Below are 13,682 nucleotides of genomic sequence, written 5' to 3'. Positions count from 1 at the left end.
TGTGGATGTCTATATGTATATATATATATATATATGTATATGTGTATATGTAGATATGTATATATATGTATATATGTTTATGTATATTTATTTGACAGTAAACTATTTCAACTATATATATATATATATATATATATATATATATATATATATATATATATATATGTTTACATAACCTCTTTAACACACTACTTCTCCACTGCGAAGCGCGGGTATTTTGCTAGTACACATATATACCTATGAATAGATAAACAACAGCAATAACTCTTATCTTTATAATTTGCATATAAAACGATAATAAGATATAGAGTAGCAAATTACTTTGATGAAAAGCAGCACATGGTCATGAAATGGAGGCCTCCTTCAACACTCCCCCAAAACAGAGAACTGGCCGATCAACTTCAAATATCACCGGAAATGTCACAAAAACCCCATAGGACGACGGATGACCGTAAACCCCCGGCGTGTGTTAAAAAGGGCAAATGAAGAGTCTTTATGGGTAAATGATTTATTAAACGGTATAAATACAAACAAAAACCCAGAAGGAAGCACAAAGGAGTTGCCTAAAAGGAAAGAAGTCCAAATCTGTAATCTATAAATAATAATCCTTAAAAAAAAACCAAGTCATTTAAAAAAAATGCAACACGAAATCACGGTTCTCTCATTCGCTAGCTAAGTGAACTAGGCTGGCATGTGAGTGAGGAGGGTATCGCCCCATACCCCTCAGCCCCACTGTCTCTCTCGGATTTGTGCAAATAAATCGGTGCTGCAAATGAACTATGATACTCAGCGCAATGAAAGAACTCGCAAAATCAACTGGAATGTTCAAGCAAATTCTAGAAAAACACCCAATCTAAATCCGTGAAGTAGTTCTCTTGTGAGAAGTGGACAGACTGTCAGACGGATGTTGGATTTTATAGAGAGAGAGATGATGGAAGGAGACCTGCACTGCACTTTGCTTTGAGCACTTAATTTTTCGTGAAATCAAAGCACGACGTGCACGCTGCACCATCCTATGCTTGTTCGTGTCCTCGTTTGCACGGCTCACCCCAGTCAGGTCAGGGTTCAAGGGTCAATGTGGCAGCTGGAGCCAACCCGCACAGTCACAAGGAGAGTGAAGGAGAACAAGCAACAACTGAAAGAGGCTGCAGAATCAGCATTTGGGGATGTCCAGGAGTCACAAGCTTGAGGCAGTTGCTGCAAGCAATGTTTAAGCAATCAAATATTGGGGGTCATTCACTTGAAGGCTCTCAGTATCTGTCTAAAACATTGTGTGGTCTGCTACAAAAGGTGCCATCTTCTATATTGTTAAACACATTGTAACGTCAATACAGGGAATTAAAGACGGAATTATAAACTCTCATCTTTTGATTTAATACCCAAATGTCTTCAGTGTACAGCAAAAAAATGAATTAGCCTAGTCGTTACAATACTTTCAGAGGAGACCGAAAACTATAAACCACTCTAATGAGAGCAGCTGTGGGCCCATTCACAACAGCAGTGAGGTTTCTTATGAAGGGTCTCTCTCTCTCTCTTTATAAAAACCGCTCAACCACATTGAGGACAACTATAAAGTTTCTGTCCAACATGAACTTATATGTGGCCATTAAGACGGCTTGTTTGTGCAAATCCTTTCCCAAACTCACAACAGCAATAAGGTTTCTTTCCAGAATAAATTCTGGTGGAGCTTTGAATAGCACTTCTTTGTAAGAATCGTTTTGTCACATTCAGAACAGCAATATAGCTTCTCCTTGGTATGGAGTCACTGTACGAAGGCGTGAACAATTTGCCACAATGAGAGCATTGTTTTTTTTTCTCTCAAGTGTGACTTCTTTTATGGCTGTGAAGAGCACTACAGTTAGGGAATCGTTTGTCACATTCAGAACAGCTATATGGCTTTTCCACCAGAGTGAATTCTTCTGTGGTTACGAAGAGCACTACCCCCAGAGAATCGTTTGCCACACTCTCCGCATGCATAGGGCTTTTCTCCAGTGTGAATTCTTCTGTGGCTGTAAAGGCCACTACCAGTCGGGAACTGTTTGCCACATTCAGAACAGCGAAACGGTTTTTCCCCAGTGTGAAGACGGGTGTGGTTCTGGAGACAACTATTGTAAGAGAACCGTTTGCCACACTCTGAGCAGCAATAAGGTTTTCCTTGAGTGTGAATTTTTTTGTGGCTGCGAAAGCTACGCCCGTCCGAGAACTGCTTGCCACATTCAGAACAAGTATATGGCTTTTCTCCAGTGTGAATCCGAGTGTGGTTCAGAAGGCTGCAATTGTTTGAGAATCGCTTGCCACATTCAGAACAGATGTAAGGTTTCTCGCCAGTATGAACTCTCTCGTGCTTGCGAAGCGTGCCACTCTCAATAAACCGCTTACCACATACCAGACAACCATAAAGTTTCTCTCCAGTATGAATCCTCATGTGGCACTTTAGATGGCTTATTTGTGAGAACCTTTTCCCACATTCATCACAGCAAAATGGTTTCTCTCCAGTATGAATTCTGCTGTGGCTCTGAAAGTCACTTATTTGTGTAAATCTTTTCCCACACTCAGAACAGCAGTAAGGTTTTTCTCCAGTGTGGATTTTTATATGGGTCTGAAGACTGGAGTTGTGGGAGAATCGTTTGCCACATTCTGAACAGCAGTATGGCTTTTCTCCGGTGTGGACTCTCATATGGCTCTTAAGGTAGCCGGTGAGCACAAATCTTTTGTCACATTCTGGACAGCAATAGGGCTTCTCACCCGTGTGGATTCTTTTGTGTCGGTTAAGGTTCCTAATGCATGGAAATAGTTTGCCACATTCAGAACAGTCATATTGTTTCTGCCTTGTGTGAATCCACTTATCTTCACGTACAGATTTACGTTTTGAAGTTTTTTCACACTCTTGGCTGGCAGGCGAGTCCTCTTGATCTGTGCTGTGTACTCGATCGCGACCGATTTCTGTCGAAGAGCTGCACTGGAAAGGGCCTGCTGTCAAATTCCCACTAGTTGATTTCTTTACCTTCTCATTGCTGTGTTCTTGTTGCAGCCTGGACTGAATTGAGGTCTGAGCAAATGAAGACGGGGAGAAGCTGCCATTCTCCTGTAAATCTGCAATGAAACACACAATTTAGTTAAAACGTTTTGAATCGATATGTTATAAAAAGAGACAGGTGGCACATTGCTTGGTATTGCTGCCTCACTGCTCTGTGTGAGTGGACTTTTCATGTTCTCCGCCTGTCCAGTTTCCCCCTCTTCATATCATACCCCACAGATGTGCCCGCTGTGTCGATCACTGTCAGCTGGTACCGAGTGTGGATGTGCCCTGCAGTGTCTACAATTCTATTTAGATATTCTTTTCCATTAGTAAGTCGTGTGGTGGCACAGCTCCTCGTGGCTGCAGCCCAAAGCTTTGCAGAGTAACATTCGAGGGGCAGGGTGGGCAGGATGACCTACAGCAATGGCAATCAGGGGGCGCACGTCTGAGTTTCCTCTTCCAGGCTGTGACTTACTGGATGACACTTTGAAGTTTTTGAAAAATATACGTGTTAGTGCCTGCATGACATTGGCACAGTGGTGGGTGCAACTGCCTCCTGGGACTCTGGGCTTCAAATCCTTCACATTCAGCCATGATCCTTGCTGAAAGCGAGTGGGTAGCAATGAGCGCCAAAATGGACTGGCAGCCCACCCAAGGCTGGTATCGTCCCAATGTCCAAAGCTGCTGCAGTTGTCACGTTTAAGTCCTAGGCCAAAGTTTAATGTCTTTTTTTTTTTTTTCATTTTTGATTCGTTAACTTCTGGTTTGTGAAAAATATGTTTTATAGTATTTTGTTTAATTATGTATCCTCTTTAAAATGTAATGTGTTTGGTATTATCTGAGGAGTCCAAGTGTCTGGGCTTGTGAGGGTCCTGATAAAAACCAGACATCCTGGGCAAGGCCATCAGCAGTGCGTCTGTCTGTGGAGAGAGTGTGGACCTCATCATTGAGAGGCTTAACTTTCCATTCAGGTGACTCTTCCCATGAAGTCAGTAGACGGATTGGGAGAGCATGAGGGGGTCATGAGGTCATTAGAAAGGGGTGTCTGGCGCTCCTGATATCTGCAAAAGTCCTGGTGCTCCCTGTTTGTGAGATATGGACGCTATCCAGTGACCTGAGATGAAGACTGGACTCCTGGTCCCGCTGGTTTGACTTTGTGTTGCTCATGGAGTCCCGAATGAGGCGCATTACCCGCAATGTGAGGGAGCGTCAGTTACGGCAATATGGCCATGTGGCACGATTACCCGAGGGTGATCCAGCTCATTGCTGAGGACCCGCATTGTTGGACAAGGCCAAGGGGATGCCCACATAACACTTGGCTGCCAACTAGGATCCCAAGCTGTTTCAAGTCCTCACAGGTGGCGCAGTGGTAGTGCTGCTGTTTTGCAGTAAGGAGACTGTGGAAGATTGTGAGTTCGCTTCCCGGTTCCTCCATGTGTGGATAGTACTTTGAGTACTGAGAAAAGCGCTATATAAATGTAATGAATTACTATTATTATTATTATTATTATTATTATTATCATCATCATGTGGTGGGTGCAGCAACACGCTGCTCTCCAACCTGACCTGACCTGTTATTTAGTATTAGATAGATAGATAGATACTTTATTAATCCCAATGGGAAATTCACATTCTTCAGCAGCAGCATACTGATACAATAAATAATATTAAATTAAAGAATGATAATAATGCAGGTGAAAAACAGACAATAACTATGTATAATGTTAATATTAACGTTTACCCCCCCCGGGTGGAATTAAAGAGTCGCATAGTGTGGGGGAGGAACGATCTCCTCAGTCTGTCAGTGGAGCAGGACAGTGACAGCAGTCTGTCGCTGAAGCTGCTCTTCTGTCTGGAGATGACATTATTTAGTAGATATAGTGGATTCTCCATGATTGACAGGAGTCTGCTCAGCGCCCTTCGCTCTGCCACAGATGTCAAACTGTCCAGCTCCATGCCAACAATAGAGCCTGCCTTCCTCACCAGTTTGTCCAGGTGTGAGGCGTCCTTCTTCTTAATGCTGCCTCCCTAGCACACCACTGCGTAGAAGAGGGCGCTCGCCACAACTGTCTGATAGAACATCTGCAGCATCTTATTGCAGATGTTGAAGGACGCCAGCCTTCTAAGGTAGTATAGTCGGCTCTGTCCTTTCTTACACAGATCATCAGTATTGGCAGTCCAGTCTAATTTATCATCCAGCTAAACTCCCAGATATTTATAGGTCTGCACTCTCTGCACACAGTCACCTCTGATGATCACGAGGTCCATGAGGAGTCTGGGCCTCCTAAAATCCACCACCAGCTCCTTGGTTTTGCTGGTGTTCAAGTGTAAGTGGTTTGAGTTGCACCATTTAACAAAGTCATTGATTAGGTCCCTATACTCCTCCTCCAGCCCATACCTGATGCAGCCCACGATAGCAGTGTCATCAGCGAACTTTTGCACGTGGCAGGACTCCGAGTTGTATTGGAAGTCTGATGTATATAGGCTGAACAGGACCGGAGAAAGTACAGTCCCCTGCGGCGCTCCTGTGCTGGTGACCACAATGTCAGACCTGCAGTTCCCAAGACGCACATACTGAGGTCTGTCTTTAAGATAGTCCACGATCCATGCCACCAGGTATGAATCTACTCCCATCTCTGTCAGCTTGTCCCTAAGGAGCAGAGGTTGGATTGTGTTGAAGGTGCTAGAGAAGTCCAGAAACATAATTTTTACACTACCACTGCCTCTGTCCAAGTGGGAGAGGGATCAGTGTAGCATATAGATGATGGCATCCTCTGCTCCCACTTTCTCCTGATATGTAAACTGCAGAGGGTCAAGGGCATGTTGAACCTGTGGCCTAAGGTGGTGAAGCAGCAGCCTCTCCATGGTCTTCATCACATGTGACGTTGGAGCGACAGGCCGGAAGTCATTCAGCTCACTAGGACGTGATACCTTTGGGACTGGGGTGATGCAAGATGTTTTCCAAAGCCTCGGGACTCTCCCCTGTTCCAGGCTCAGGTTGAAGATGCGCTGTAGAGGACCCCCCAGCTCTGATGCACAGACCTTCAGCAGTCGTGGCGATACTCCATTTGGACCCGCTGCTTTGCTGGCACAAAGTCTCCTCAGCTCTCTGCTCACTTGCGCTGTTGTAATTATGGGTGGGGATGTCTTCTCGGTGTTACTTATTTGTGTGCGTCTTTCAAATTTCTCACGTGTTCTTGTATTTTGTGGGTGGATCCCCATAAAGCAGGATGACCCGTCCATCACAGTTAAGGGCCAATACCACCCCCACCCCCACCCAAGTCCTATAAGGGCAGGCTGGGAAATTAAGTCGGGCGCAAGTCAATTTGAATGCACTCGGCCTGAGGTGGATTTCGATTCCGGTTTAGGTTTACCTTTAAGGTAAGTTTTGGTTCTTTTGATTTCTATCACTAAATCCCCCTTTACAGTATAAAGATTTTTTGTTTTATCCAAGCCAGGGGTTGACTGTTATCCTCTCTCTTTGATTTGTTTTGAGCAAGAGTTCAGAGTGAAGTGCATTTTGGTCCGGCCTAACCCAAAGTCAGCCCACTTGAGCAGAAGCCATGCTGCCCTTTTTGTGAATCTCCTCCAGGCAGGAGGCTGGGATACGGGGTGGGGTCCATCAGACCCTCACCCCATTTCTGGTCACTTCTGAGATTAAACTAGAGCAGCCGCAGGCCCCGTTGACTTTCGAGTTTTCAACACAACTTTCATATCCGTTAACCACTTCACTGTAACGTCCATCAGTGTGTCGGGGTGCAGACGTGAGGATCGCAATGGTAAACGTAACACGCCCAAGGTCGTGGGCTCAGATCTCACTCCGGACACCAATGGGTGACCGTGTGGAAGTCACAAGACCTCACTGCGTTACAAAAACGGAAGTCATTTTGTCTGAAAAGCTGTAAGTCACTTTGGATAAAGATGTCAGCTAAATTCTGTGGTGGGCTGGCACCCTGCCCGGGGTTTGTTTCCTGCCTTGCGCCCTGTGTTGGCTGGGATTGGCTCCAGCAGACACCTGTGACCCTGTAGTTAGGATATAGTGGGTTGGATAATGGATGGATGGATGGATGTCAGCTAAATTGAAAGTGATAAAAACAAATCACTCAATGTGAGTAAAAGTTGGAACATCTGTTTGAATTGGAAAATGAGTGGAGTCTACGGATTGTGAATAAAATCACACCTATTGACTTTAATACCGAGAGGGTAGGATTGTGTGTTGATTTTTTTGGGTATAATTTAGGCCTTTCTTCTCTTTTGACAAAACAGCATATTACACAACGTCTCTTGACAGGACTTCACTGCTGAAGCCACATCTTTATGTACAAAAATCTCTGGTGCTGGACGCCAGTAACTGTCCCCTATGAAGATTGAATTCAATGTGTATCCTGTTCTTACAAACATCACGAGAGCCACCGCTGGTTTTCTCGGTGTCACTGTCTTTTACATTTAATCCCATTACTTACTTATTCCAGCACTCCCTGGCCACTGTTGCTCCTCTGATTTTCTCTCATTTCCTTCGGCGGTTCCCTCTTCAAACTCGTGTATCTCCATTTTCAGTTCCTGGGCAGCCATATTAGTGAACCAGGGCTGCAAACTGGAATGAGAGTCTTCAGACACCTCCTGCTTTAAACTGTCCTTGCTCTCCTGGTGGCGCAGTCGCCGACTCTCCATGGAATCTTCCGGATGCTCCGCCTTAATCTCGACAGCCTCCCAGTTAGCCTCCTCCACTTTAAAAACGGAGATTCTGCCCTCGTACTCCTCCTCCACTTTAACGCGCCCATCTACTGGTGCGCCCCACTCACAGTCCTCTTGTTTAATGTGCCACGCCGCTCTTCGCTCTGGGTCCTCCTCCTCTTGGGTTGAAGCCATGATCTGTGCCAAACTCTTCTCTGCCTACCCAGTGTCTGCTCTTCTCAGATTCCAAGCCCTGGCCTGGCGGCCATCAGATGCCTCAATGAATTTACCACGTGAGCTGGGACCGCGGCTCCTCTTTATCTGTGAAAATGAAAAAAGTAATAGAATTACCACATTAAGGCGTCAAAAACAACCTGGGGTAACTGCCAGCACGGCGCTTCTTTTTGAGAGATTTGCAATGCTGTGAACTCAGTCAACTGGACTTTGTCTCCTTATCAAGTAAGTTTTCACACCAAGTCTGCTAAGACAAAACCAAGAACAGTGAAAGGAAAACATTTAACAATTTTTTTCATTTTTTAACCATTCATATTGACAGCAAAGGTCCAATGCATGCTGGGCGAAATGCAACAGTGAAAGATCTAAAGGCCGGATCTGACCTGAACTAAGGCCACCATTTCAAAGAGAACCTGGCCTGTGACGTCACACCTTACTTATCGTGTAACCAACAGAAACGAAACTTGAAGACGTACTGAGCCACGTTACAACTCGGAGCAGAGCCACCGACTGCCACAGTGAGCCTACCTGAAGTGCCAACGATGCCCGTCTGTGAGGAGTGGGTGGCTTGGGTTTTGCTGGAGTAGGACGTCTAGGACAGGTGCTCAGCTAACTGTGGTGTTTACTTCATCTTTTGTTGTTAATTTATTCGAGAAAAGCCATTTTTGTTACCCCAAGAGGAATCGCTTACAACTACAATGAAAACATAAGGAAGAACACAAGGTGAGAGAAAGATCTTCAAGACCTTAAAAAGGAAGAAGGAAACGGCAACTAAAAAGCCATCAAACTTGAAGTCGGTATCAAGATTAGGGGGTTCACCATAAACCGAGCTTCGAGAGACAGGAGGAGGAACGGCTCAGCCGGGACTTCACGATACAACATCCACTCCAGCCGTCAGCAAATGTGGGATCGACAAACGGAGTGAGGCGGACAGTGAAGATTTGCTGCTTTCGAGTGGCGTACCTCAGACCTCTGTATGACTTTTTGTGTTAAATTTGTTGTCACCATGAAAAGTTCTAAAACATTTTTATACTAATAATATCAAGAGACCTGGCCAAAAAAGTGAATTCTGATTTACAATGACATCGGTGACAGGTTGGACTGGTCTTGTAACACACAGAGGAACTGCAGAAGGGAGGGCAGAGCACAGTGCTCTCCGACAGGCAGGCAGATATGAAAGGCACTGTTATATAGTTATATAGTGCCTTATCTACTTATCCAGCTATTAAATAGCACCTTTCATATCTTTCTAGCTAGCTATCATATACTACCTTTACCTTATCTGTTATATAGTGCCTTTACCTAACTGTTACATGGTATCTTTATCTATCTGTTTGTTATATATTGCCTTTATGAATCTGTTATATAGTGTTTTTATCTTTGTTATATAGTGCCTTTACCTACCTACCTACCTGTTATATAGTGTATCTATCTGTTATAAAGTGCCTTTATGAATCTATCCGTTATATAATGCCTTTACCTATCTTTGTTACATAGTGCCTTTATCTTTCTGTTATATAGTGCCTTTATCTATCTATGTTATATAGTGCCTTTACCTATCAGTTATATAGTGCCTTTATCTATCTGTTATATAGTGCATTTACCTAACTGTTATATAGTGTATTTATCTATCTATTTGTTATATATTGCCTTTATGAATCTGTTATATAGTGTTTTTATCTTTGTTATATAGTGCCTTTACCTAACTGTTATATAGTGCCTTTACCTACCTACCTACCTGTTATATAGTGTATCTATCTGTTATAAAGTGCCTTTATGAATCTATCTGTTATATAATGCCTTTACCTATCTTTGTTACATAGTGCCTTTATCTTTCTGTTATATAGTGCCTTTATCTATCTATGTTATATAGTGCCTTTACCTATCAGTTATATAGTGCCTTTATCTATCTGTTATATAGTGCATTTACCTAACTGTTATATAGTGTCTTTATCTATCTATTTGTTATATATTGCCTTTATGAATCTGTTATATAGTGTTTTTATCTTTGTTATATAGTGCCTTTACCTAACTGTTATATAGTGCCTTTACCTACCTACCTACCTACCTACCTGTTATATAGTGTATCTATCTGTTATATAGTGCCTTTACCTAACTGTTATATAGTGCCTTTACCTACCTACCTACCTACCTGTTATATAGTGTATCTATCTGTTATATAGTGCCTTTACCTAACTGTTATATAGTGCCTTTACCTACCTACCTACCTACCTACCTGTTATATAGTGTATCTATCTGTTATAAAGTGCCTTTATGAATCTATCCGTTATATAATGCCTTTACCTATCTTTGTTACATAGTGCCTTTATCTTTCTGTTATATAGTGCCTTTATCTATCTATGTTATATAGTGCCTTTACCTATCAGTTATATAGTGCCTTTATCTATCTGTTATATAGTGCATTTACCTATCAGTTATATAGTGTCTTTATCTATCTATTTGTTATATATTGCCTTTATGAATCTGTTATATAGTGTTTTTATCTTTGTTATATAGTGCCTTTACCTAACTGTTATATAGTGCCTTTACCTACCTACCTACCTACCTATCTGTTATATAGTGCCTTTATGAATCTATCCGTTATATAATGCCTTTACCTATCTATGTTACATAGTGCCTTTATCTTTGTTTCAAAGTGCCTTTATCTTTCTGTTATATAGTGCCTTTATCTATCTTTGTTATATAGTGCCTTTACCTATCTATGTTATATAGTGCATTTACCTAACTGTTATATAGTGTCATTATCTATCTGTTATATATTGCCTTTATGAATCTGTTATATAGTGTTTTTATGTTTGTTATATAGTGTCTTTACCTAACTGTTATATAGTGCCTTTACCTACTTACCTACCTACCTACCTACATGTTATATAGTGTATCTATCTGTTATATAGTGCCTTTATGAATCTATCCGTTATATAATGCCTTTACCTATCTTTGTTACATAGTGCCTTTATCTATCTTTGTTATTTTGCCTTTACCTATCAGTTATATAGTGTATTTACCGATCTGTTTTATAGTGCATTTATATATAAATCTGTTATTTAGTGTCTATCCTTCTGATATATAGCGCCTTTACCTATCTACCTACCTACAGTGCATCCGGAAAGTATTCCCAGCACATCACTTTTTCCACATTTTCTTATGTTACAGCCTTATTCCAAAATTGATTCAATTCATTTTTTTCCTCAGAATTCTACACACAACACCCCATAATGACAACGTGAAAAAAGTTTTTATAAATTTATTAAAAATAAAAACATTGAGAAAGCACATATACATAAGTATTCACAGCCTTTGCCATGAAGCTCCAAATTGAGTTCAGGTCCATCCTGTTTCCCCTGCTCATCCTTGAGATGTTTCTGCAGCTTCATTGGAGTCCACTTGTGGTAAATTCAGTTGACTGGACAGGACTTGGAAAGGCACACACCTGTCTATAGAAGGTCCCACAGCTGACAGTTCATGTCAGAGCACAAACCAAGCATGAAGTCAAAGGAATTGTCTGTAGACCTCTGAGACAGGATTGTCTTGAGGCACAAATCTGGGGAAGGTTACAGAAACATTTCTGCTGCTTTGAAGGTCCCAATGAGCACAGTGGCCTCCATCATTCATAAGTGGAAGAAGTTCGAAACCACCAGGACTCTTCCTAGAGCTGGCCGGCCACCTAAACTGAGCGATCGGGGGAGAAGGGCATTAGTCAGGGAGGTGATCAAGAACCCGATGGTCACTCTGTCAGAGCTCCAGATGTCCTCTGTGGAGAGAGGAGAACCTTCCAGAAGGACAACCATCTTTGCAGAAATCCACCAATCAGGCCTGTATGGTAGAGTGGCCAGACAGAAGCCACTCCTTAGTAAAAGGCACATGGCAGCCCACCTGGAGTTTGCCAAAAGGCACCTGAAGGACTCTCAGACCATGAGAAAGAAAATTCTCTGGTCTGATGAGACAAAGATTGAACTCTTTGGTGTGAATGCCAGGCGTCATGTTTGGAGGAAACCAGGCACCGCTCATCACCAGCCCAATACCATCCCTACAGTGAAGCATGGTGGTGGCAGCATCATGCTGTGAGACTAGTCAGGATAAAGGGAAAGATGACTGCAGCAATGTACAGAGACATCCTGGATGAAAACCTGCTCCAGAGCGCTCTTGACCTCAGACTGGGGCGACGGTTCATCTTTCAGCAGGACAACGACCCTAAGCACACAGCCAAGATATCAAAGGAGTGGCTTCAGGACAACTCTGTGAATGTCCTTGAGTGGCCCAGCCAGAGCCCAGACTTGAATCTGATTGAACATCTCTGGAGAGATCTTAAAATGGCTGTGCACCGATGCTTCCCATCCAACCTGATGGAGCTTGAGAGGTGCTGCAAAGAGGAATGGGCGAAACTGGCCAAGGATAGGTGTGCCAAGCTTGTGGCATCATATTCAACAAGACTTGAGGCTGGAATTGCTGCCAAAGGGGCATCGACAAAGTATTGAGCAAAGGCTGTGAATACTTATGGACATGGGATTTCTCAGTTTGTTTATTTTTAATAAATTTGCAAAAACCTCAAATAAACTTTTTTCACGTTGTCATTATGGGGTGTTGTGTGTGGAATTCTGAGGAAAAAAATGAATTTAATCCATTTTGGAATAAGGCTGTAACATCACAAAATGTGGAAAAAGTGATGTGCTGGGAATACTTTCCGGATGCACTGTATATGGTATTTACCTAAGAGAATGACAAAGTCAATCATATCAGAGACAGATGGATACAAGTTATCCATGTAGCACATAATATGAGATAAGTCAAATTGTGGGATATCCTTAACCTTGAGTGTATTTCTAACCAAAAAACAGGCGAAACAGGACATGAAAAGAACAAGTTGTTGTAATGTCTCACAAGTTGAATCACAAAAAGAACGCAGGTCCACCAGAACTGAAGGATCTCGTCAGGCTGCAGCGACTCCCCTCGTTCCCATTTTCCCTCTCGCGGGACTCCCCGTTACACGCCGCCCTTGCCTTTCGGACTCCCCGACACATCGCAGCCTTTCGGCTCCGTTTCTCCCATTCGTGACTCCCCCGCTATTGCTCACCGACACTCCTTCTCTTGCTTTATCCTGTGGTTTCTCTTTTCTTCAAAATGTTCTCCTTCCGCTTGCTTTAATCCCTGAAGAAAGCGCAGACACACGAGTCTCGCAGGACAGTCGGCGCCGTCAGAGGGCGGAAACAAACAAAGAGAAAACAAACGAGCGCGCGCAGAGATCAATCAGTTCAGAAAAGTGACGCCAATCGTGCGGACATCGCCATCTGCTGGACGGAGGAGGGCTTACACAGGTTGTACAATTGCAGTGTTTTCTTTGTATTTTTCATTTGCATTACTAAACACAACCAAAAAATATAATTAGAAGGCTTCTATCACGTCATGTTTAAGTAAAAATTTGAAACGAAATGTTATTAAAATTTGACAAATTACATTTTTTTAAATGTCTATTTTGTATGATTTAACTTGAACATCCATCCATCCATTTTCCAACCCGCTGAATCCGAATACAGGGTCACGGGGGTCTGCTGGTGCCAATCCCAGCCAACACAGGGCACAAGGCAGGAATCAATCCTGGGCAGGGTGCCAACCCACCGCAGGACACACACAAACACACCCACACACCAAACACACACTAGGGCCAATGTAGAATCACCAATCCACCTAACCTGCATGTCTTTGGACTGCGGGAGGAAACCGGAGAGCCCGGAGGAAA

General features: G+C 43.0%; 1 pseudogene; it reads right to left on the bottom strand.

The window, feature by feature from the left end:
• Positions 1-1,027: 1,027 nt before the first annotated feature.
• On the bottom strand, positions 1,028-13,132 carry LOC114641583 (gastrula zinc finger protein XlCGF57.1-like; annotated as a pseudogene).
• Between the last annotated feature and the right edge of the window lie 550 nt (positions 13,133-13,682).

The sequence above is a fragment of the Erpetoichthys calabaricus genome, chromosome 5 (assembly GCF_900747795.2).
Source record: "Erpetoichthys calabaricus chromosome 5, fErpCal1.3, whole genome shotgun sequence".
Taxonomy (NCBI): Eukaryota; Metazoa; Chordata; class Cladistia; order Polypteriformes; family Polypteridae; genus Erpetoichthys; species Erpetoichthys calabaricus.
Note: the sequence above shows the minus strand (reverse complement) of the source record. Positions and strands in the feature narration are given on the sequence as shown.